Raw genomic sequence first — 26,379 nt, 5'->3', positions numbered from 1 at the left:
ATGTGTACACACACACACACACACACACACACACACACACACACACATGTGCAAGGTAATTGGCTTGTGTGATTATGGAGGCTGAGGAATCCTACAAAATTACATTTGCAAAGTGGAGACACAGGGAAGTTGGTGATGTACTTCTAGTCTGAATCCAAAGGCCTGAGGACCAGGAGAGCCAATTGTGTAAGTTCCAGTCCAAAGGAGAAGACCAATGTCCCAACTCAACAGTTAGGTAGAGAGAGATCTTAATATGCATTAAAGGATACTGGTGGTTTGGAACTGCCTTGAGGTCTGAGACAGACCTTCAAATGGAGGGGTATTAAAGGAGCTCTCTCACTCCATTTATCTGAAGCTCGAAGTCATTCATAGATATACATAAAGAATACTTACTTAGTATAAGATACTATAGCTGGGAGAAGGGAGGGGGTAGGAGTAATAGTGGAGTGGTAGGTGAGTCAAATAGCCCCCATTTTAGGGAGACTGTGTTTTATTAGGGGAGAAATAGGTGCATAGGACTATTTCTAAGGTTAGGCATAAGATAGTACATACCTCTGGGGGTTGTAAATTGCATATGTAATACTTTCTTCAGAGGATTCCCTGGGACTGAAGGGCGTATAGTGGAACCAGGTAGACCAACAACTGCACTATTTCTATTACCTGCTGGCAGAAGACAAATGTTGTAAATTGTGCCTCACATTGACATCTCAGTCACAAATGCTTTTTTTTTTTTTTTTTTTAATCTTTTTAGGGCAGTATCCGCGGCATATGGAGGCTCCCAGGCTAGGGGTAGAATTGGAGCTACAGCCTACGCCAGAGCCACAACAACTCGGGATCCAAGCCAACTCTGTGATCTACACCACAGCTCAGGGCAACACCAGATCCTTAACCCACTGAGCGAGACCAGGGATCGAACCCACCTCATGATTCCTAGTCAAATTTGTTCCCGCTGCGCCACGACGGGAACTCCGCAAATGCTTTTTTTTTTTTTTTTTTTTTTTTTTTTTTTGCCTCTTGGAAATAACTAGGAAGTGTTCTAAACTATTTTTATCTGATACGTTAATCATTTTCTCTAGATTACCATGCCTAGATATATCCAAGAATGGGCAATTACCCCCAAAGGTAGTCCATGTCAGACGCTCATTCTTTTTATTTTATTTTAATATTTTTAATTGTGGCAAAAATACATATAACATAAAATATGCCATCTCAATCATTTTTAAGTGTACAGTTCTTTGGAATTAATTCCATTCACATTGTTATTCAACCATCACTACCATCCATCTCTGGACCTTTTTTCATCTTGCAAAACTAAAACTCCATACTCGTTAAACAGTAACTCCACATTTCCACCCTTTCCCAGGCCCTGGCAACCACCATTCTATGAATTAGACTATTCAAGATTCCTAATATAAGTGGAATTGTACATTATTTGTTCCTTCTGACTGGCTTATATAACTTAGCATAAAAGTCCTCAAGGTTCATCCAAGTTGTGGCATGTGTCAGAATTTCCTACCTTTTTAAGATTGAATAATATTCCATTGTGTCACATTTTGTTTATCCATTCATCTATCAATGAACATCTGACTTACTTCCACTTTTTGGTTATTATGAATAATGCTTCTATGAACAAATACTGCTTTGAGACCCTGCTTTCAATTCTTTCGGGTATATACCCAGAATTGGAATTGTTAAATCATATGGTAATTCTATTTTTAATTTTTGATGAACGTCCATAAGGTTTTCCACAGCAGCTGCACCATTTTATAGTCCCACAAAACAGTACACAAGGGCACAGGTGTTTCAAATTATCTACAGCTTTGTCAACATTTGTTTTTTGGGTTTTTGTTGTTGTTGTTGGCCATGCTCACAGCATGTGGAAGTTCCCAGGCCAGGGATCAAACCTGAGCCCCAGTACTGACAACGCCAAGTCCTTAACCACTAGACCACCAGGGACTTCTTAACATTTGTTATTTTCTAATATTTTTTATAATAGCCATCCTAATGTTTATGAGTTGGTATCTCATTGTGCTTTCAATGTGCATTTTCTAATAATTAGTGATGTCGAGCATCTTTTCATGTGCTTATTAGCTGAATTATAGGAGTTCTTTATTAATATTTTGGATATTAATCCTTTTTCAGATATATAATTTGCAAATACCTTCTCCCATTCCATAGTTTTTCTTTTCACTTTACTGGTAGTTTCTTTTGGTCCACAAAAAGTTTTCAATTTTGACATAGTACAATTATCTATTTTTTATTTTTTTGCCTGTGCTTTTGGTATCATATCCAAGAAATCACTGTCAAATCCAACATTTTGAAGCTTCCTGCCTATGTTTTCTCCTAAGAGTTGAATAGTGTTAGCTCTTATATTTCGGCCTTTGATCCATTTTGAGTTAATTTTTGTACATGGTGTAAAGTAATGGTCCAACTTCATTCTCTTGCATGTGGATATACAGTTTTCCCAATACCATTTGTTGAAAAGACTGCCTGTGCCCCATTGAATGGTCTTGGGACCCTTCTTGAAAATCATTTGACTATATACATGAAGGTTTATTTCTGGGCTCTATATTCTATTCCATTGTTCTATATGTCTGTCCTTATGCCAGTACCAAATTTTTTATTACTGTAGCTTCATAGTAAGTTTTTAAAAAACTCAATGAATTTTATTGTATTTATAGTTGTACAACCATCATTATAGCCCAGTTTTACAACATTTTCATCCCAAACCCCCGGCCCATCCATCCCTCCCCCCACCCCAAACTGTCTGCTTTGGTAATCATAAGTTTTTCAAAGTCTGTGAGTCAGTTTCTGTTCTGCAAATAAGTTCATTGTATCCTTTTTATAGATTCCACATGTAAGTGATAGTATATGACATTTCTATCTCACTGTCTGACTGAATAACTTCACTTAGCATGATATTGCTGTAAATGCCATTATTTCATTCCTTTTTATGGCTGAATAATATTCCATTGTGTATATGTACCACATCTTCTTTATTCACTCCTCTGTCGATAGACAGGATGCTTCCATGTCTTGGCTATTGTATATAGTACTGCAATGGGCACATGTATCTTTTCGAGTCATGGTTTTCTCTGAATAGATGCCCAGGAGTGGGGTTGCTGGATCAAATGGTAGTTTTATTTTTAGTTTTTTGAGGAGTTTCCATACTGATTTCCACAGTGGTTGCACCAATTTACCCTTCCCATCAATAGTGTAATAGGGTTCCCTTTTCTCTACACCCTCTCCAGCCTTTATTGTTTGTAGACTTTTTGATAACGGCCATTCTGGCTGCTGTAAGGTGGCACCTCATAGTAGTTTTGGTTTGCATTTCTCTAGTAATTAGTGATATTGAACATCTTTTCATGTGTTTTTTTGGCCATCTGTAGGTGTTCTTTGGAGAATTGTCTATTTAGATCTTATGCCCATTTTTTGATGGGGTTGTTTGCTTTTTTGGTATTGAGCTGCAGGAGGTTTTAGTATATTTTGGAGATTAATCCCTTGTCAGTCACTTCATTTGTAAATATTTTCTCCCATTCTGTGGGTTGTCTTTTCATTTTGTTTAAGGTTTCTTTTGCTGTGCAAAAGCTTTTTAAGATTAATTAGGTCGCATTTGTTTATTTTTGTTTTTATTGTAGTTACTCTAGGAGGTGGATCTGAGAAGATATTGCTGTGGTTTATGTCAGAAAGTGTTCGTCCTATGTTTTCCTCTAAGAGTTTTATAGTACCTGGGCTTACATTTAGGTCTTTTATCCATTTTGAGTTTATTTTTGTATATGGTGTAAGGGAGTGTTCTAATGTCACTCTTTTGCATGTAGCTGTCCAGTTTTCCCAGTACCACTGTCTTTTCCCAGTACCACTTCCCAGAAGGGACTGTCTTTTCTCTATTGTTGTAGTAAGTTTTGAAATCAATAAGTGTGATGCATCCAATTTTGTTATTCTTTCCAAGATTGTTTTGCCTTCTTGAGATTGCACATGAATTTTAGGATGGGTTTCTTTGTTTCTGCAAAAAATGTCATTGAGTTTTTTATACAGATTGTTTTGAATCTATAGATTACCTTGGGTGGTTTTGACATCTTAACAATATTAAGTCTTATAATCCACGAACACAAATCTTTCTATTTATTAGTGTCTTCTTTAATTTCCTTCAGCATCATTTCATACTTTTCAGTGTACAAGCCTTTCACCTCGGTAAATAAATATTTTATTCTTTTTAACGCTAGTGTAAATGGGATAATTTTCTTAATTTCCTTTTTGACTTGTTCATTATTAGTACATAGAAATGCAACTGATTTTTGCATGCAGATTTTGTATCTTGAAACTTTGCTGAATTCGTTTATTAGTTCTAGCAGTTTTTTTGTGGAATCTTTAGGGTTTTCTATATATATGATTGTGTCGTCTGTGTACAGAGATAAATTTATTTCTTCCTTTCCAATTTGGATGCCTTTTATTTCTTTTCAGAAAGTCTATTCTTAAATTGAGCTGAAATATGTTTTCTTGTAGTGTTCTCTGTTTTTTTAGAATAAACTTTTTATTTTAGAACAGTTTTATATCTACAGATTTATTGTGATGATTGTATAGAGAATCTCATATACCCTACACTCAGTTTCCCTATTATTAATATCTTCCATTACTGTGACACATTTGTTACAATTAACAAACTCATGTTAATATAGTATTATTAACTTATTAAAGTCTATATTCATGTTTCCTTAGTATGCCCCAGTGTCCTTTTTCTGTTGCAGTACCCCATCCAGGATACCACATTACATTTAGTCATTATGTCTCTGTTGTTCCTCTTGACTGACAATTTCTCAGAATTTCCCTCGACCGTTTTGAGGATTAGTGATCAGATATTCATTAGACTGAGTTGGGATTTGTCTGATTTTTTTTATCATGATTAGACTCGGGTAATGTGTTTTAGGGAGGAAGACCACAGAGGTAAATACTATTCTCATCATATCAGGTCATGGGTGCATACTATAAAGGTGATTTATCACTGTTGATGTTGACCATGATCACCTGGCTGAGATAGTGTTTGTCAGGCTTGTCCAGGGTAAAGTTACATTTTCCCCACTTCCATAAGGTGCTCTTTAGAAGGAATTACTTTGGGCACTCCATACTTTAAGACTGGGGAGTTATGCACCACCTATTTGAGGATGGAGTATAAATTATTTAGAATTCTTGTGCACTGGAGGTATGTCTATTCTCTCTCATTTATTTCTTTATTCAATCATTTATTTATATCAGTATTGGTTCATGGATATTTATTTTAAACATTGGGTTATTGTCCAATACTACTTTATTTATTTTGTTTCTCAAATTGTTCTACCTTTGGCCATTGGGAGGTTTTTCAGTTGGCTCCTGTGTCCCTTTGACATACCTCCATCATTGTGGGTTAATTTTTTTTTCTTTTGAGCCTGGTTGATTTTTGTTCTGCCTTCTACCATGAAAAAAACTTAATCTCTCTTGCATGTGATAGGCCTTCAGATTTCAGAAAACAGCCATCATTACCTCCTCTAGTCTGCTCCAGACTAAACATTTCCCACCCATTCCTTCAGACATTCCTAATGTGACAGATTTATTGACTCCTTTTCTCTCCTAGGTGCTTTCTTCTGGAAATATTCCATTTTGTCAGTTACTTGAACTACTTTTTCCCACTCTTACCCTTCACAGCATTGCATTATAAAATTTGAGAGAAATCAAAACTAGTTCCACTTCTGGAAATCTACTTGTTATAGTACCCAGTACACAGGCCTTATCACTGAATTAATGAATAAATGACCCTGTATTAGAATGAAGACCCCTAGGGGGATACAATGCTTCTGCTTTGTGCAGAACTTAATATTTTTCAAAACCATTTAGAAACTCATTTCTTTGACCCTTCTAATCCCTTTGTGAGGCAGGTAGCAATTTGCCCAGAAAACAAAGGCTCAGAGAGAGTGCCTTGTCCAAAGTTGCCATATGAGTTAGATGGAACTTGGATCTCTTGACTCTTACTCCAATAACCTTTACATTTTTAAAAAACTTCGTGTAGGCTAATATTTATTTGTCAGAACTTAACCTTAATCAGAATTGTCCATAAATTTGCATATGGGCCGAACTTACCCTCCTGATATACGATGAAATATGAAAGCTAAGTCTGAAATACAAATGTTTCTGAAACATTTTCAGAAATAAAAATTATTTTTGTATGCCAGTAGATACAATTGGGTGGTCAAGCCAGAAGCTAGAAAGCGTATGGTTAGCTTTGGGAGTAGAAGTGTGAACAGAACAAAAATGAATGTTTTCTAATTGTCCTTGCTTGCTGTGGATATTAGGCAGCTAGCTTTGTCTCTTTTTTCACCACCTATCAAATTCTAATGGAAAGGTGCTGAGGTGCAGCTAATCCCAAACAGTGTATAATCCCCAAATAATTTATACAGCAATATTTTGTCACACATGCACACCCTGCTGCCCAATCCCTGTTCGTCTATTTTGGAGGTTTCAGAGACTGTACTTGAAGCCTTGACGAAAGGCATTGACTTTTGTTCCTGAGATGTCTCTGTTCACTCACAACCAAGGCAGGAAGATAGTAAGAGTTTTGTCATGGCTAGCACTGAGGTGTGGAGGAAAAAAGAAAGCAAGTGAACTTTTCTCCGTTTCTAACGACCACTCCCTCAATCTTAAAATCAGTTTGTATAAACCAGAAATTCTGCTGTGTACAGAGTATGTCAGACCACAGCTCTGCAGGATGAATGGTTGCCATACCCAAAGAACCTGCTGCCTTCAAGGAGTCATCAGTTGAAAGAGCTATCTGTCTGCAGCACCACCTACTGGCCAAGGTGGGCTGGAGAAAGTAACTTATTTGGAAGGAGGTCTGAGGTTTGGCAAATAAATAGGAAGGGTTGGATTTCAGAGCTGAGGGGGGAGAATTACCTAGAGAAGGAAGAGGGCAGCAAAAGGACTAAGAGCTAAACTTTTCAACTCCTGTTAAAAGATAGGGAGGAGTGAGTGCGTATAGACATAAATCCTACTCCAAGAGTAAAGGTTGGTGAGAATGAACTTTTAATAATTTATGGATCTCCAAGTCCATGATTTTCAGCATATAAGTCTTTTACCTCCTTGGTCAGGTGTATTCCCAGGTATTTAATTTTTTGGGGTGCAATTTTAAAAGATATTGTATTTTTGTATTCCTTTTCTAATATTTCATTATTAGCATACAGAAATGCAACTAAAAAATAATGTATTGGGACAATAAAAAATTGAAAAATATATTTTATGGATCTCTGAGATGGAAGGATGATAGAGAAACCTGGGAAGCATTACTAAAGTAGTTGAATCTGCTATAGAAAAAGGGGAGATGGGGCTGACCTTTGATTATTTGAACTTATGAACTTTAATTCTTTGCTACCTGAAAGAGGTTCTGAGGTGAATTGAGTGAGGAATATGATGTCTGCTGATATGACTCTTTTTACTTAAGGAAAAACCAAGTCCTTTGGAATCCTGAACTTTTTAATTCTCCTTTACCCCCCAAAATATAGCGTAAATTCAATCAACGTTCTCCTTCCCTAGATAAGGGTATCTAATGACAGAGTCAGGTCAGAGTCAAATGGCCCTGCTTAACCCTGATGTTTGGGGAGCTTTAAATAAATGTAAGAAACAGGATTTCCACAAAGAGTTTGATGACCCCAAATTAAGGGTTTGAGGAAAAGCTTTCACACCATCTATAGATGTTATCTGATTGTGTATACATGGATGATGGATAATTTAAAAATCTTCCAACTTACTGAACCCAGTCTTCCCATCTCCATTTTGGGTACCACATCTCCTCATTCTCTCATCTCTTCTTTCTCCCATGTTTGTCAAATGCACAAGATTAAGCATAATAATGTTGCACATGGAATGAAATGGCTTGATTAGTTGTGGCTTTAAGGCCAGGCGTAAGATAGTCTGTATAAGTCTTAGCTCCCTCATTAGATGAAAACTTTGTCTTTAAACACACACACACACACACACACACACACACACACACACACACACAGAACACAAACGTGAGAGCGAGAAACAGGAAAGCTTTTAGATTATTATTCTCCATTCATTCTGCAGCCTGAGGACTTAGAACTAGGTGGCAAAGATAGATACTAAACTTAGAAAAGAGCCAAGTCCCTTCCTTTTCTTCCTTGTGCCTTAGCTGCTGCTGCTTCTTCTTCCTTTTTTTTTTTTTTTTTTTTTTTTGTCTTTTTAGGGCCACACCCACGGCACATGGAGGTTCCCAAGCTAGGGGTCAAATCAAAGCTGTAGCCGCCAGCCTACGCCACAGCCACAGTAACGCCAGATCCAAGCTGCGTGTGCGACTTACACCACAGCTCAGGGCAACGCCGGATCCTCAACCCACTGAGAGAGGCCAGGGATTGAACCTGCAACCTCATGGTTCCTAGTCGGATTCGTTTCTGCTGTGCCATGACGGGAACTCCCTTAGCTTCTTGAGTGATAAAAATTAAACACATTCAGTTTTCTATTATCTGATGTCATCTACTTTGTGGATTATTCAGACTCTTGTTTCTTCATCCTTCAGCTGTTCAGTGTCACTTCTACCAAAACATACATATATATGGACTTTTTTCTTTTCTGATTCTACCAGAAGAGCAGTGCCAGGCTTTGGCATGTAGGGGGAAACAGAAATGTGGGGGCAAAAATCAGTCCAATTTCTACTACTTCCTTCATACCTAAATCAGCATTTTTACTTTAAAAAAGACTGTATAATTCTTCCTCCTTGCTCACCCCTACTCCCATGCCTATATGTCCTTTCTCTCTTCCTCTCCACCTCTCCCTCTTCAGCAAATCTGGTGGACAGACTAGTCTAACTCCTCAAAAACACTGTAATTCTAAAAAAGAAACTAAATTCTGCCTCTGACATTCCATTTCCTCTGTGATTTTAATTAGGTATAAATTCTCCTATGCTTGCTTTGAAACATGCCTCAGGATCTTAGGGAGATGGCAGGCAGATGGAGTATTAATGCAGGGTGATGTTTCTCACTTCACAGTGCCCATGCAACATTTACTGTCATTAAAATAGTGTCATTCAAATGAGGTGGCTGATGTTGGAAAATGGATGCAAAGTTGATTATTGTTCTATGGATTTGAGCTTTGATGAAGAAGCTGAATTAGAGGCAGCACTTCAACTCTGCTTATACCATATGTGTCTGTATCACTCAGTAGTGAAACCCTGGAGACTCTGACAGGAGGACAAAGCATCTAAGACTATATTAGGGTGGTGGGGATAAATATACCTGCCTCTTCTATTTTACCAGGATGTGGGGATAATGAGGAATATACTATGTGCACAGTAGCCTGAGTGCCTAGAAAGAAAAATGCAGATGTTTTATGAGCCCTGTGTAAGATCTTTGGTTAATTCCCCAGAGCACTGTAGAATCCTGGAGCCTTGTAACTAATTTCTCTTTTCCCTCATCAGGTTTTTGTTTTCCTCTGGTGCCCAGGTTAAAAGAAAAATAGATTCCTTTCTATCTTGTGTTTAGCTGTTGTTCCTCTGCGTTGAGACTTTGAATTCAGAAAACCTCTTTGGGTATGTATACCTGTCCACTGATGGTTAGACTTAAACATTAAATGACCTTATATAACTAATTAGTTTTATGGCCTATGGCCTAGCCAACTAATTTTGCTTCATAGAATTTCTGAGAGAAAAAAATATATATAAATATTTATATTTAGGACTTGGTAAAACTTCCCTCAAAATATTTCCTTGTAAATGCAGGTATTGCTGATCCTGGGGAAATGTTTTACACTAGCCCAGATAGGGAACATGCAGCTTTCTGTGCTGTGTTCTTTATGACTTCACTCTAGGTTGAGCTGTGAAAAGCTAAGGGGAACAGGAACCATTTTGGAGAAGTAGAATAAACTTAATCAAATATCTAAAGAACACAGCTTGATTAATTCAAAACGGAAGCCCTGGCCTCCCCAGTCTCATGCTCCACAGCAATAATTTCTATTTGGACAGAGGCCTAAGCATCTTGGTCCAAATCTCATACTCTTTCCTGGACAGATTCATCTAGTCAAACCTCGAGTTGCCTGGGTTTTTTTTTTTTTTCTGTATCATCCCCTATTTAAATTAAGCTCAAAAATGAGAGCCATTAAAATGGCCATACTACCCAAAGCAGTCTACAGATTCAATGCTATCCCTATCAAATGACCCATGATATTTTTCAAAAAACTAAAACAAACAATCCAAACATTTATATGGAACCACAAAAGACCCAGAATCGCCAAAGCAATCCTGAGAAACAAAAAACAAGCAGGAGGCATAGCTCTCCCAGACTTCAAGAAATACTACAAAGCCACAGTCATCAAAACAGTGTGGTACTGGTACCAAAACAGACAGACAGACCAATGGAACAGAATAGAGAATCCGGAAATAAACCCTGACACCTATGGTCCATTAATCTTTGACAAGGGAGGCAAGAACATCAAATGGGAAAAAGAAAGTCTATTCAGCAAGCATTGCTGGGAAACCTGGACAGCAATATGCAAAGCAATGAAACTAGAACACACCCTCACACCATGCACAAAAAGAAACTCCAAATGGCTGAAAGACTTAAATATATGACAGGACACCATCAAACTCCTAGAAGAAAACATAGGCAAAACACTCTCTGACATCAACATCATGAATATTTTCTCAGGTCCGTCTCCCAAAGCAATAGAAATTAGAGCAAAAATAAACCAATGGGACCTCATCAAACTGAAAAGCTTTTGCACAGCAAAGGAAACCCAAAAGAAAACAAAAAGACAACTTACAGAATGGGAGAAAACAGTTTCAAATGATGCAACTGACAAGGGCTTAATCTCTAGAATATATAAACAACTTATACAACCCAACAGCAAAAAAACCAATCAATCAATGGAAAAATGGGCAAAAGACCTGAATAGACATTTCTCCAAAGAAGATATATATACAGATGGCCAACAAACACATGAAAAAATGCTCAACATCGCTGATCATAAGAGAAATGCAAATCAAAACTACCATGAGATATCACCTCACACCAGTCAGAATGGCCATCATTAATCAATCCACAAATAACAAGTGCTGGAGGGGCTGTGGAGAAAAGGGAACCCTCCTGCACTGTTGGTGGGAATGTAAACTGGTACAGCCACTATGGAGAACAGTTTGGAGATACCTTAGAAATCTATACATAGAACTTCCATATGACCCTGCAATCCCACTCTTGGGCATCTATCCAGACAAAACTCTACTTAAAAGAGACACATGCACCCGCATGTTCATTGCAGCACTATTCACAATAGCCAGGACATGGAAACAACCCAAATGTCCATCGACAGATGATTGGATTCGGAAGAGTGGTATATATACACAATGGAATACTACTCAGCCATAAAAAAGGATGACATCATGCCATTTGCAGCAACATGGATGGAACTAGAGAATCTCATCCTGAGTGAAATGAGCCAGAAAGACAAAGGCAAATACCATATGATATCACTTATAACTGGAATCTAATATCCAGCACAAATGAACATCTCCTCAGAAAAGAAAATCATGGACTTGGAGAAGAGACTTGCGGCTGCCTGATGGGAGGGGGCGGGAGTGGGAGGGATCGGGAGCTTGGGCTTATCAGACACAACTTAGAATAGATTTACAAGGAAATCCTGCTGAATAGCATTGAGAACTATGTCTAGATACTCATGTTGCAACAGAAGAAAGGGTGGTGGAAAAATGTAATTGTAATGTATACATGTAAGGATAACCTGACCCCCTTGCTGTACAGTGGGAAAATAAAAAAAAAAATGAGAGCCATTAAATAGTGAAGCAAACAAAAACACAACAATAACAGAACATTATGTCCTGGCCTTCAGAGGTCAATTTAATGTGATTAGAGGCATAAAACTTGACAAAGGCTTTTGCTAGAGGATTACCAGAAACAGCATCATTCAGGATGTTGCCCCGTGCTGCCATTCTTCCATTTTGGCATTATTTATTGATGTAGACGAAGCACAATATTTGTACCTATTAAATCTTTTAGTTTCCTTTCAGCTTTTCCTGAGTAAAAGTGGAACCACACCATTATTGTTAAACCCTTCTCAAGGCCAAAAAACCTCCTGAATATTGTTTACATCCCTGGCTACAAAGGCGAGTACTGAGGCGGAGCTGCTCTGCGTGCTTTGATTCATATCAAGGGTAACACTTTGTGTGTGTGTGTGTGTTCACAAAGAAATGAGTAGTGAATGGAACAAGAGTTTTAAGGAAGGAAGAGGAGGGAGCTGGAAGGAAAAAAAACCTTTCAATGAATCGAAACTGCATAATGAAAAGATACTGAAATTTAATTGCAAAAACGGTTTGTGTTTTTTCTCTCACCTCCTCCTCTCTCTCTTTTCTTCCTCCTCACCCTGCCCAAAAGGGCTGAAGTAAAATGAGACTGTCAGATTGAAGCCACACACCCACTCTAGGTCTGTTTTGAGAAAGGGATTTTTTACTTCCCTTATTTACTTTGTGGCTGTGGCAGAATGGATACTGCAAGATGCAGTTACAGTGTGGAGATTTGCCACTGTTTGGCTTGTTCCCTTCCCCCCCTGTGTTGCTCTCCTGTCTGGCAAGCAGGGTCAAAGCTTCAGAGGCTTGATGTGCCCACATTTTCCACCATCTCTTGTGGTTTCACACTTGGCCATTGAGTATTCAGCCACTGTCCCGCTGCCACATGGCCGAAAGAGTTGGAGATTTAGTTTCCAAGTTTGGAAGTGCTCAAGTGTTGCAACGGAAGGTGGGTTTGTCCTTGTCACTGCAGTTTCTGTTGAGGATTTTTTGAAAAGGAATAAAATGTCTTTCTAACCTAGCAATCAAGAATATGTTTGTAAAAATGTATATAACTTGAATGATGCATTTTGGGGGCCCAGCCAAATTATTTAGTATTGGGATTTCCCTTTTTAATTTTTGTCTAGGAATTTTTAGAGTGCCTGCACATCACTCCCTTAATGTTTTTTTCAGGCTAGTTGTCAATTTCCAAATGCTTTGAAGTGTAGCTTCTGGGTTTTCTTGGTCTCTCCTGACTTCTATTCTTATATGGTTTGTGTTCTCTCCTCAAAATAAAATTGCACCTAATTAATAAGGTAAATGAGTATTCAGTTTTAATACCATGCATAAAAGCCTGTCTCCCATACCCATTCTGTTAGGAATATCTTCCTCACATGCAATGCATACCTTTCCTGTAGTTGGTTGAGAGAGATGTAGGTCTAGGGTCAAAGGCCTAGTAGGATAGGATCAAAGTCATTGGGCATGCAGCCTAGATGGGGACAGGGACCTATGGGACAAGAATTGGAATGTATAGTGTAGTGAGCTGTTGGGAGGAGGAAGAAACTAAATACAAGTTCGGTGGAAGGAGAGAGAGATTGGGTCAGGAATGACCTGAAGCAGGCGTACAGAGAGAAGGAAGCTAAAGCACATTCAGGAGCAGTGAACAACCCTTGTTGCTCTCTCTGTACTTATTAAATTATCCTTTGGCTATCTCTGAGATGTACACAGTGTAGATCTTTCAACCCATTCCTTTAATGAATTTTTTCACTTTCATGGTCTTTTTTTGGCTTTTCTTTCATGCCTTTGGGAGCCCAGAACTAGATGTGCTACCTCAGGAAGAATTTGTTCAGTGCTCTGGAGAGATGGATTTACCATTCTGGCTTGTATTTTTATACATGCAACCACATGTATGCTTAGCAACCACCTTACTGGCTTGTTTTCTTTATTCTAATACTTAAATCCTTTGAGGATTACACTTCTCAATCTGATCTTAACAGGGAGGTAGATAGATAGATAGATAGATAGATAGATAGATAGATAGATAGAGAGAGAGATAAAAGTTCAAAGGTCAGATATGTTTAGGAAATAATGAATTAAACAAAATAAAAGAAAATTTTTTTACTACATGCCTTCTCAGAATCTTTGTTAATATATACATTGACTCTAAGATGCAACTTCCCCCAAGCTCATTTGCTGAAACTATTAGTGTTTTGAAAAACACTTGTGTTCCAAGGCAGACAGTTTGAGAAACATTGCTCTCTGAAATTTTGAGGACCCGAAGCTTTTAAGTAAAATGAAATTTCCTTTTTAATTTTGGTTCCCATACCCTTTTGGTCTTTACCACTTCTGTGCCCAAACAAAAGAAAGCCTTTTACCATCTGATGTTAGTACCTGGTATTCATTCATCTCACTGTGGTTTTCATTTGCATTCTTTTTTTTTTAATTTCAGCAGAAAATAAATTTATCAAAATGGTGTTAAACAATTCACAGGATCTCTGGGAGGGGTGGGGGTACAGATCTAGAAAATAACATTGCCCCGTGTGGCTCACAACATAACTACTTGGCGTTGCTTCTACAGTGGCTGTGGCTCGACCCCTAGCCTGGGAACTTCCATGTCATTTGCATTCTTTACGGCCTTTCCACTTTGGCCCTGGGAATTAAAATACCCCATCCTGCCCCTCACAGCTTATTTCTTCTTCTCAGTCTTACAGACTTGGGTATTAATGGAAATTATAGGAACCTTATAATTGTGTAGTACTTTATATTTTCAATGTACTTTCACATTCATTATCTCATTTGATCCTCTCCACACCTCAATAGGTAAGCAAAGCATAGATTATTATTATTATCACATTCTAGTTCATGGCCATACAGCTAACTAAGGATAGAGCCAATAAAGTTTTTAGATGAATGGTTCTGATACACTTAACCCACCATCAATTCTCTAGTCTATTTCCTTTCCTGCTATTTTTTAGAAAGGGAAATATATATACTTATGAATTCTTTTTTGAGTAGATTGCCTATCTCAACTTTACTTAGTTGTTCTTCTGGGGTTTTATCTTGTTCCTTCTTCTGGAACATATTTATCTGCCATCTCATTTTGTCTAAATTTCTATGCTTTGTTCTCTGTACTGCAGGCTGCAGGATTATAGTTCTTCTTGCTTCTGATGTCTACTTCTTGGTGCTTGCAGTAGGTCCAAGGGCTTGTGCAGACTTCCTGGTGGGAGGGGCTGGTGCTTGCCCACTGATGAGTGGAGCTGTATCTTGTCCCTCTTGTGGACAGGGCTATGTCAGGGTGTATGTTTAGAAGTGACTTTAAGCAGTCTCCTGATGGGTGGCACTGTGTTCCCACCCTGTTGGTTGTTTGGCCTGAGGCGTTCCAGCACTGGAACCTGCAGGCTGTTGGGTGGAGCCAATTTTGGTGCCAAAATGGTGACCTCTGGGAGAGCTCATGCTGGTGATTATTCCTTGAGGCCTTTGCCACTATTGTCCTTGCCCCCACAGTGAGCCACAACTGATCCCCACCTTCCCAAGAGACTCTCCAAAATCTGCAGGTAGGTCTGGCCCAGATTCCTATGAAGTCACTGCTTCGCCCTGGGACCCGTGTGAAAGCTTATGTGTGCCCTGCAAGAGTGGAGTCTTTATTTCCCCCAGTCCTGTGGAGCTCCTGCACTCAAGCCCTGCTAGCCTTCAAAATCAAATGCTCTGGAGGCTCGTCGCCTTGATGCCAGACCCTTAGGCTGGGAGCCTGATGTGGGGCTCAGAACTCCCACTTCTGTGGGAGAACCTCTGTGATATAGTTATTTTCCAGTTTAATGAGTTGCCTATCTCGTGGGTATGGGATTTGATTATATCGCAAAAGTAGCCTTCTCACTGTGGCTTCTTCTTTGTCTTTGGGTGCAGAATATCTTTTTTGGCAGTTTCCAGTATTTTTGTCTATTGTTCAGCAGTTAGTTGTGATTTTGATGTTTTTGTGAGAGAAGGTGAACACAAATCCTTCTGCTTGACCATCTTGTCTCCTAGTCCCTATATTTGCATATATATGAATTTTCTTGGCAAATGTGAACATTTACTGAGAGAGCAAATGTGGAAAATTGTTTAGCAGGAAATCACACGTGGAGGGAGTCCAACAGGGTCACTTGATGCTTAAATACAATGTGGGGAACTATGTTAGAAGGAAGCCAAGACAATCTTAGATTAGGCCATCATAAGGAAGACTCATTACTAGATGGCAGGGGTACTTTCCTGTTGCTGAGAGGGACTTCTGGTTGTCCCTCCACTACCCTCCTCGACTCTGTATTAGAATGACTGACTAGTTAATTTTCCATCTATTTTTGTAATGTGGCAACTTGCATGCTGATTGGAGCCATGCTGGGCAAACCCTTTTGGTCTAAGTCAGTGGTCTTCAAGGGGAAAGAGGAAATTTTTGCCATTTGGGACATTTAGCAATGTCTAAAGACATTATTGTTCACAAATAGGTGGAGGGGTTGCTACTGGCATCTAATGGGTACAGGGCAGGGATGATTCTAAACCTCCTCTAATTCATGGGAGAGTGTCACCACTGCCACACACCTACAACTCATGACAAAAAATTACCTGACTCAAAATGTTAGTAGTGCCCAGATTAAGAAACTTTGATATAGCCGAAGAGCCTGTGTCTCATAGAAGTTGTTTTGATTTGGTCTCTGCTTCCCACATCCCCACCCCTGTACTTGCTCTGTGTGTGTGTGTGTGTGTGTGTGTGTGTGTGTGTGTGTATGTATGTATGCATGTGTGCACACGCATGCATGCACATTCACACACACATGGATATATGTGTGTGCACGTGTGTATCTTGGGGGTTATCCACTTAAGCGAATATAGGAAAGACTCTCAGAGCACCTGGGTAGTATCACTATTCTGTGAAAAAATGAGTGTGAATAACGGTGAACTTAGAGGGACATTCACTGGAGGTACTGGGTTCTTCTGGGGTTATAGGCATAATGGACACACATGAGGACCCAGAATCATCTTCCAGCACTTCCCTGGACATGTCTCTTTGTCTGCCTGACTCACTTATGACTCTAGTCATTCCCAGAATTCATATGCCTTATTTCCTACTTGTAGAGCAGACATCAGGGGATACTGTTAGTTTTAGGACATGAATCTGGCCAGAAGAGCCTAGAATTTGTCTGAAGGGGTGCTCCTAGGATTTGAGGATGGCTTGGGTTCTTTTACTTAGGTTGAACTGAGAGAAAAAGTGGGGGGGGAGTGGCACTTGTGATGGTTGCTTAGGCTTTTCTTCAGCAGTCTTATGTATAAGAAGAGATTGTGATGAACCCAACCACTGAAGTTGTCAATATGCAAGGTCCAAGGAGAGAGCAGTGAACATGGGAAGACGAGGTTCAGGCATTTGATGTGCAGAAATGATGCCTCAGTATCTGAATATGTGTTTGTCATCTTGTATGTGGGCTTCAATTCAAAGTCCTTTTATTTGTGTGATAAATAATTTCCTATCTGCTCCTAATTTCTATTGACTAATGGTGATTAACCTTTTCAATGTTGACATTATAGATAATAAATAAGGCTCATTCTTTTAGGCTTTATCACAGTGATGATGTTTGAGTAGAAATAAAGACTGGTTTAAGAATTCCTTCAGTGCAATCAGTGTGGCCCTGAAGAGATCTCAAACTCTTTGAAAACCTCTACATATAGTGCACAAATGGTTAAGTTTTGTAACATAGGAGTGGGGCTCTGGGTATGACCAAATATTGTAATCAAGGTCTAGTGTTGGTAAACTCCTGGAAATCTGTCCCTTTTCAGTTTCCTCCTTCCCTCTTCTCTTAGGCCATCCTCATTATGTCAGATGAAGCTCATGGATGGCACAATACTGAGCTCTGAGTTCTGCTGGTGGAAGAAGGCCAAAGAAGTTTATGGCCTTCCTTGGGAAGTTATGTTTGATTTCCATTTCTCCTCTTTTGCCCTCTTAATTTGTGTGTGGTTTTTACATTGGGATAGTATAAGATAAGGTGATGTGGAAATGAAATACTCCTCTAATTGTAGTCTGCCTTACATAAAAACTCCACTGGTTGAAATAGATGCATTTAAGTTCCTAACAGTTGGGAGTTGTAGTTGAGCCTGGTAGCCATTAGCATATATGATACAGTTCAGTGGTGAGTACTTATGAATTTATATGTGCATGCATAATGTTGGAGATGTTTTGTTGGTATGATAATTAGAGAATATATTTGAATATCAGTATACGATCATTTTTACTTTATCCACAACAGAAGAGAAAATAGATTATTTTTATTAGTACAAATAATCCCAAGTATCAGGTGATTTAAAGGTGTTTTTTTTTTTTTTTTTGTCTTTTTAGGGCCGCACCCATGGCATATGGAGGTTCCCAGGCTAGAGGTCTAATCAGAGCTATAGCTGCCGGCCTACATCACAGTCACAGCAACACCAGGTCCGAGCCACATGTGCGACCTACACCATAGCTCACTGCAACGCCGGATCCTTAACCCACAGAGGAGGCCAGGGGTCAATCCCACAACCTCATGTTTCCTAGTTGGATTCGTTTCCGCTGTGCCATGATGGGAACTCCTAAAAGTATTTTATCTTGGAAGTTCCCATTGTGGCTCAGCAGGTTAAGAACCTGATGTAGTCTCTGTGAGCAAGAACTAAATAGGTTGTATGCAACTCAGATCTGGTGTTGCTGTGGCAGCTGTCGCATAGGCCTTAGCTGTAGCCCTGATTCTACCTCTAGCCTGGGAACTTCCATGGGCCATAGGTGTGGCTGTAAAAATAAAAAAAAGTCTTTTATCTTGAAATTTAAGGTATATTATTATGATTTTTTAAAAATGGGCTTCACCTACTTGTGTCAGGAGACTATAGGAAGTCAGAGTGGGGTTAAAAAGAAAATAAAATATCAAATAATCCACAAGGGGAATAAGTCTGGGTAACAAATAGTTCAATTGTGTAGTCCAGAGATGATATGACCAATGTTCAGCAATGGCTCAACATCAGACTACCATTCTGAATGTTGGTACATTCTTGAAATGGGAGTGCTCTTAACGGTTTGTTCTTTGTATAGCTTTCCTGAAATTTACTTCCTTGATGTTTTCACATACTAAATATCACGTTTCTGATCTTTAAGTGATAAATCAAGTCTAATATCCTAACTTTTTTCTGCTTTAATTTTCTCTTCACTTTCTTCTCACTTGCCTCTTTTCTCCTATTTTATACCATCATCTAAATAAAATAATTCCTGATGAATTTATCACAGGTATATGAAATGTCTAGGTGTAGATCTCTTTGAATCGATCCTGCTTGGAATTTGACAACTTTACCTTAGCTTTCACTTCCTACTCATGTAGAGCCTCAGGGTCGGCAAGAGGTTAGAACTTAGACCCTTCTCAGGTATTTCCTGAGCATGCACATAACCCTGGGCATGGGCACAGCCCTACACATGAATGTGGCCATCAAAACTCCCAGAAATGTGTCAGAGTTTTGAAACTCCCATAGATGTTTCCCCAGATTTTCCTTTTAAGCTTTTTTATTAGCCTGCTGTTTGCTCCATCTGTTATCCACTGCCTCAGGCAGCCATGATGTTAAACAATTGCCACTGATTACTTTAAGCAAATTCCCCCAGGGGAAAAGCCCATTTGCACTGGGAGAGCTCTCAGTCAGCTCAAATAATAATAAGCCTTATGAGTGGGATATTCCAGGGAACCAACAGACAAGTCAAATGACAGTTCTCTGAAAATTGGGCTTTCAAGGAGTTCCAATCCCATTCTATCCCCTCCATTGACTGCTGGTTTTCACTGTAATTACAGGTTCTTGACTTTCTTTCCTTCCTTCCTTCCTTTTTTCTTTTTTTCTCTTTCTGCTGCACCTGCAGCATATGGAAGTTCCCAGGCTAGGGGTTGAATTGGAGCTGCAACTACAGGCCTATACCACAGCCACAGCAATGCCAGATTCAAGCTGCATCTGTGACCTATGCTGCAGCTTGCAGCAATGCCAGATCCTTAACCCACTGAGCAAGGTCAAAGATTGAACCTGCATCCTCACAGAGACTATGTTGAGTTCTTAACCCACTGAGCCACAATGGCAATTCCCTAGGCTCTTGATTTTCAAGGCTACTTTAGAGTTGGGGAGAAGGACAGGAAATAGGGAAAGTTTAATCACTACCAAAGCTCACTGTTCTTACTGAGATACAACCATTTTTCTTGAATAAATGCTTCCTGTGTTGCTGCAATCCTTTGGTTAATTTCCAGAATTCCCACAGATCTTAATTTCTGACAGTTTTTGCCAGTGGGATCATTGGCTGGATGAAAGGGGATTTTCTGAGTTCTTTATCATTCCTGCTGATGTCACTCTGAATCCCTAAATACATAATTTGACCTTTCTGTTGGTGGAGAGGTAGAATAGTCCTGTTAGTGTGACAATTTTAAACTTTTAATTTAGTAATAATTTCAATTTTATAGAAATTTTGAAAAAATAATACAAAGAAGATATGCATATCCTTTACCCAGATTCACCTATTGTTAATATTTTATCCTACTTGATTTATCACTTTTTCTCATGTGTGTGTAGGTGTGTGTGTGTATAATCTTATTCCATTTAACAATAATTTATAGGAGTTTCCTGGTAGCTGAACAGGTTAAGGGTCTGGCACTATCACTGCTATGGCTTGGGCCACTGCTGTGGCAGTTTCAATCCCTGGCCCAGGAACATTCACATGCAATGGGCGAGGCAAAAATAAATAAATAAATAACTTACATATATCATGGCTCTTTAACCTAGATGCTTTAGTATATGTTTCCAAAGAATAAGAAAAGTATCTTAAATAATCACAGTACAGTCATCATATTCAGTAAACATAACCTTGAAACTACTTTATCTTCTGTATTTCTTCTTTGTCAACTGACCCAATAATATCCATTGCATTTTTTTCCAGTTCCAGATCCATCCTAGGTTCATGTACTCTATATTCAGTTGTGATGTTTCTTTAGTCTCCTAAATAGATCCCCCTATATTGACTGCAAGTTCACAAGAGGGAAGAGCCATAGTAATTTTTGTAAGAATACTTCAGGAGTTCCCACCATGGCACAGTGGTTAACGAATCCGACTAGGAACCATGAGGTTGTGGGTTCGATCCCTGGCCTTGCTCAGTGGGTTAAGGATCCGGTGTTGCTATGGCTGTGGTGTAGGCCAGAAACTGTAGCTCCAATTGGACCCCTAGCCTGGGAACCTCCATATGCCTTGGGTGTGGGCCTAAAAAACAAACAAACAAACAGAAAAGAATATTTCAAAAGACAGACTTAAATAGTGGTCTAGGAAAATCTCAATTTTTCCTTCATTCTGAAATCTTCCACCCCAATTCCAAAAGAGTTATGAGGTCAGCAAAAAGGGAGGGATACACAGCCTTCTGGATTCAGGTATATTTTGAGAGTCTTCATATGCAATAGCATTCTTCTACTTCTCTCTTTTATTTTAATGTCTCAAACCTGTCTCCTTCCTCTTCTGATGGCTATCCCTTTAGTGCTGAACAGATGACAGATATGATTTTCTTGGGTTTAATTTGTCACTGCATATCTGAGTGAGGAGCTTCTCAAGATAGCTGGGGACCACAGTGAGCTTTCCTTCCAGAAGATCTTGTTAATTAAATTTTGTATAAAGGAGCCAGCTGCACTAGCAAAGATCTCCTTTTTTCCAAGTCAAAATGTAGCAGGCACTTCCCAAAGAGACCTCATTTATGCATTTCTTTGTGAAAATCAATTATTGTTATGAATACATGATAGCTTTCCTAAAAAAAAAAAGAAAAAAAAAAGAAAAAAAGAAAAAAAAAGAAAAAAAAAGGAGTTCCTATGGTGGTGCAACAGTAATGAACCCGACAAGTATCTGTGAGGATTCAGGTTCGATCCCTGGCCTTGCTCAGTGGGTTAAGGAGCTGGTGTTGCTGTGACCTATGGTGTAGGTCACAGGCTTGGCTCGTATCCTGCGTTACTGTGGCTGTGGCATAGGCCAGCAGCTGCAGCTCTGATTTGACCCCTAGCCTGGGGACTTCCATATGCCATGGGTTCTTGTGGCCCTAAAAAGACAAAAGAGGAGTTCCCATCGTGGCACAGTAGAAACGAATCCAACTAGGAACCATGAGGTTGTGGGTTCAATCCTTGGCCTCACTCAGTGGGTTAAGGATCTGGCATTGCCGTGAGCTGTGGTGTAGGTCACAGACCTGTGTTGCTATGGCTGTGGCATAGGCCAGCAGCTGTATTTCCAATTAGACCCCTAGTCTGGGAACCACCATAAGCCACAGGCACAGCCCTAATAAACAGACAAATAAATAAATAGGCAAAAGAAAAGAAAAAGTCTATCATGATGGGAAAGCCTACACCTTAACATAGTGCCTTCATTCTTTGCCCTTTAATTATCTTCTTGAATATTCCACTGCCAAAATATTAATTTGAAGTGGTTATTTCCTGGTGGACAGCATATTGGACCCCTTTGCAGTGTTGTGTAACCTAGCCCTCCCAATATTTTTTCCACCTTTCATTGTCTTACCATCTTCCCCCAGTATGTACACACATTAATGGCCTCAAGCTTATGACTGCATTGGGTCTGGAGATGTCCATTATTTGTTTACCCACCTTACTAGCCTGCTGGTCCATTCCTAAATTATCTTAGTAAAAATCTGGTTAAAATGGGTCCTTTTTTGCTTTTGAAATGCCTTTTAAAATTAATTTTTTTTTGTCTTTTCTTGGGCCACTCCCGCAGCATATGGAGGTTCCCAGGCTAGGGGTCTAATTGGAGCTGTAGCCGCTGGCCTATGCCACAGCCACAGCAATGTGGGATCCTTAACCCACTGAGCGAGGCCAGGGATCCAGGGATCGAACCTGCAACCTCATGGTTCCTAGTTGGATTCGTTAACCACTGCGCCACAATGGGAACTCCTAAAATTAATTTTTAATCCTTAACTAATTTTAGTTGATTAAGTACAAATTTTCTATGTAACAGAATTCTGTAGCTTTAACTTAGTGTTTCCCAGCACTGTATCCATTGCATTTTAGAGATCTAAGGGATTAGGTGCTTCAGTTTGAAACTTTCTATTTTAGTGACACTTTTAAATGGTTAAATGTTAGGTTCCTGCTTTTCTTTGTTCGTGTGTTTGTTTTGGATAAAAGGAAAGATAGCTTTATTGAGGAAGCCTGCAATCCTGGGGAGGAGGTGGACTCATGTCTGAAAGAACCAACTTCCTGTTGATGATCAGGGAGCAAGAACTTTTAAAGGAGTGTTTCAGGGTTGAGAGAGAGGAAGGCAGAGGGAGGTGGGGGGCTACATGCAGAACAGCATAGTCAGCTGTGGCAGTCATCTTGAATATGGTCATGTAGTAGTCTGATCAGCGTATTCATTGTTTTTTTTTTTTTTTTTTTTTGTCTTTTGTTGTTGTTGTTGCTATTTCTTGGGCCGCTCCCGCGGCATATGGAGGTTCCCAGGCTAGGGGTTGAATCGGAGCTGTAGCCACCGGCCTACACCAGAGCCACAGCAACGCAGGATCCGAGCCGCGTCTGCAGCCTACACCACAGCTCACGGCAACGCCGGATCGTTAACCCACTGAGCAAGGGCAGGGACCAAACCCACAACCTCATGGTTCCTAGTCGGATTCGTTAACCACTGCGCCAGGACGGGAACTCCGTATTCATTGTTTTAAGTACAGTTAATATTCAGCTCCAGGGTCAGTTCTCATTTCCTTGAGGCCAATTCCTAGAGTTGTGCCAGATAGAGCAGCTTATGTCATGACTACAGTCTGGTCATCATGTAGTTACTTTCCTCCATGTGGTAAGTATGTCGGTATCTGAAAAATACCTCAAAGTATATGGCTCAGAAAATTATCTATAGCACCAAAGGAGGAGCAAAAGGTCTTGACTTTATTTAATGGCTAAATTTTTTTTTCTTGCTAATTTTTATTTCCTTTTGCTTCTGTATTTTCTCACTTCTCTGATTAAATTTATTCTTTGGCTAAAGTTTTTCTACCGATACAAGGTGGGGATGGGGGTGGGGGTGGGGTTTGTCCCAGGAAGGCCCTGTAGTTTCCTCCTCAGTTACACTCCTACATAAACTGATTAAAAGGGTGCTATCTCCCTTGATATTTCTTTACATTTCAAACACACAGCTTACAGATCCTTGAAAAAAAAAATCCCTAGGTTGTAAAGCTGACAAAATCCTTACTTAGTTTTGTGGAATTAAGAGAAACCTCAGCTAAATTGGAGTTAGGACAGGTCTGTAGGTGATTTGTTATTCATTGATTATATTCTTGCCCTTTTCTGCCTCTTCCCCCTCACTCCCATTCATACTATTCTATCCACCTGTGGACTACTCATCATCCATCTATTAAAATACATTGAAATCTTCTTATCCTAGTTAACCAAATTATACACTCTGAGAAGATAGAGACCTGTTCTGTTCATATTGAAACCTTACATGGAACTAAACAATGGTGTTTCGATACAGTAGGTGCTAAATTTTGAATGCCTGAATATTGAATAACTGAATTATATTGAGAAACTGAACTACGCTTCCATGAAACTTCTTGTAATGCAAACGATGCTGTTCCTATTTGTCTAAATGTCTATAGCCCTTTTGCCTCTCAAGGAACTATATCACAAGCTGTTTTGAACTATGTGTATATGTGTATATGCTTGATTTTTTTTCCTGAGTCTGTGAATCCATAAGGGTTAAAAGTCTTCTGGAATGAATCTGCATTAAAATTATAAAACTTTTATAACAAATTATACATTTAAATTAAATAGATAGGACTTTTCACTAATTGATATATCCATGGCCAATATTAATTATCACCAAAGTATGACAAGTTTAGCATGCTTTATTCATGTTTTTTAAGATGTAAGTGACCATAATCTTGCACATGTAATGGAATGAGAATAGAAATTTTGTTTATCACTGTTACCCAATTCTCTAAACTCCTCTCAAGTTATTTGCCACAAATTACAATGATTTATGATCAAAAACTATTTTAATGAATTATAAGCTGAACATCCTTCTTTAATTCTGTTCAAAGTGAAGAATTAGATGCTATCTGCCTTGCAAAAGTATGTGTTACCCAGTTAATAGAATAAATGACTTTTTCAACACCCACACCATTATTTGGAATTATTCCTTTATTTAGTACCCTGGAGGTTTTTATACCCTGCGACTCTGCACATATTAAGATTCAGAATAGGAGTTCCCGTCTTGGCGCAGTGGAAACGAATCTGACTAGGAACCATGAGGTTGAGGGTTTGATCCCTGGCCTCACTCAGTGGGTTAAGGATCCGGCATTGCCTTGAGCTGTGGTGTAGGTTGCAGACATGGCTCAGATCTGGCATTGCTATGGCTCTGGCGTAGGCCGGCAGCTGTAGCTCCTATTAGACCCCTAGCCTGGGAACCTCCATATGCCGCAGGTGCGGCTCTAAAAAAACAAAAGACAAAAAAAAAAAAATAAAGATTCAGAATAGGCAATAAGTATACATTTCTTTAATAAGACAGGGAAGGGCCATAGTGAAAAGGGACTTCTTTCTCAAGCAGTTCAGATTTAGGAAAGAATACATATGAGAGTTTAAGATCTTCCAATGGATTCCCTTGAAACTATCATTGCTTCCTTATCCACTGAAAAATCTTCATGATACAGGCCACAGTTTTAAAACCTATAACATTTATAACATTTGTGTGTTTGCTGAATACTCCAAAAGGAGTAAATGAATGCCTATGTTAATAAAACTATGGAATGGAGGTGCTACTACTAGAATCCCTGGGCTTGTGAGTCATCATCATCAAGATGGGTCAAAGACAACCCACCTTAATCCCAAACTGATGAGAATATTGCTTGTTTTTAAAGATATCTTGAAGCGAAGATGACCTGCCTTCCTCCTGTTTTCCATACTTAAGCCTAGCATCTTTCACTGTCAAGTAATATCTCACTGAAAGTTTATACAGTTTTGTAGGCTTATGTTTATTGTTTTAAACATAGTGACACTGTAAGTTATACTATCGTTATAGGCAGATGTGGCTGAAAAGATGAAATTTGTGCACATTTGTATATTCAAACTAATATCCCTGTTGTCTTCATAAGCATATTAACAATTCCTACTATCTTTTAAATGTTTAGGTTTTTTTTTAAATCAAGACTGTTTTTTTTAACTATTTAAAACTTTTTAGGAAAACTTAACAAGTGTCTTTATCTTTTAAGCATTGATCATTGTACTGGGCTAAATGGTAGACCTCAAGAAGATCATTTAACACCCTAATCCTCAGAAACTGTGAAGGTTACGTTATTTGAAAAAAAAAAAAAGTCTTTATAGGTATAATTAAGTTAAGAATCTCAAAATGAGGTGATCACCCTGGATTATCTGGGTGGGCCCTAAATGCCATCACATGTGTCTTTATAAGAAAGAAGCAAGGGAAGATAACACAAGCACAAAGAGGAAACGAGACATGTGGAGGAGAAGGCAATATGAAGATGGAGTGGAGAAACATGTGACCACAAGCCAAGGAATGGCATCAGCCACCAGAAGCTGCAAGGAATGGATTCTCCC

General features: G+C 39.1%; 2 protein-coding genes across 4 annotated transcripts in view; both read left to right on the top strand.

Annotated features, from left to right (window-relative positions):
* The window catches only part of NEXMIF (neurite extension and migration factor), a 152,495-nt gene that overhangs the window by 18,154 nt on the left and 107,962 nt on the right, over nucleotides 1-26,379 (top strand). The window contains exon 1 of one of the 3 annotated variants that reach the window (XM_085008449.1): nucleotides 9,455-9,565. The exons of the other annotated variants lie outside the window; for them this stretch is intronic. The gene's annotated coding sequence lies outside the window, so the exon portion shown is untranslated. Of the gene's footprint in view, nucleotides 1-9,454; nucleotides 9,566-26,379 lie in introns of those variants that run through there. 3 annotated transcript variants of the gene reach the window in all.
* The window catches only part of RLIM (ring finger protein, LIM domain interacting), a 194,702-nt gene continuing 182,664 nt past the window's right edge, over nucleotides 14,342-26,379 (top strand). The window contains exon 1 of the mRNA XM_085008451.1: nucleotides 14,342-14,389. The gene's annotated coding sequence lies outside the window, so the exon portion shown is untranslated. The remainder of the gene's footprint in view (nucleotides 14,390-26,379) is intronic.

Source organism: Sus scrofa, chromosome X (genome assembly GCF_054392235.1).
Source record: "Sus scrofa isolate SSC_HxYL_T2T_F1_AM1 chromosome X, Sscrofa_HxYL_maternal_Yorkshire_Landrace_v2.0, whole genome shotgun sequence".
Lineage (NCBI taxonomy): Eukaryota > Metazoa > Chordata > Mammalia > Artiodactyla > Suidae > Sus > Sus scrofa.
The sequence above is the reverse complement of the archived record's forward strand: the minus strand, read 5'-3'. Positions and strand labels throughout refer to the sequence as shown.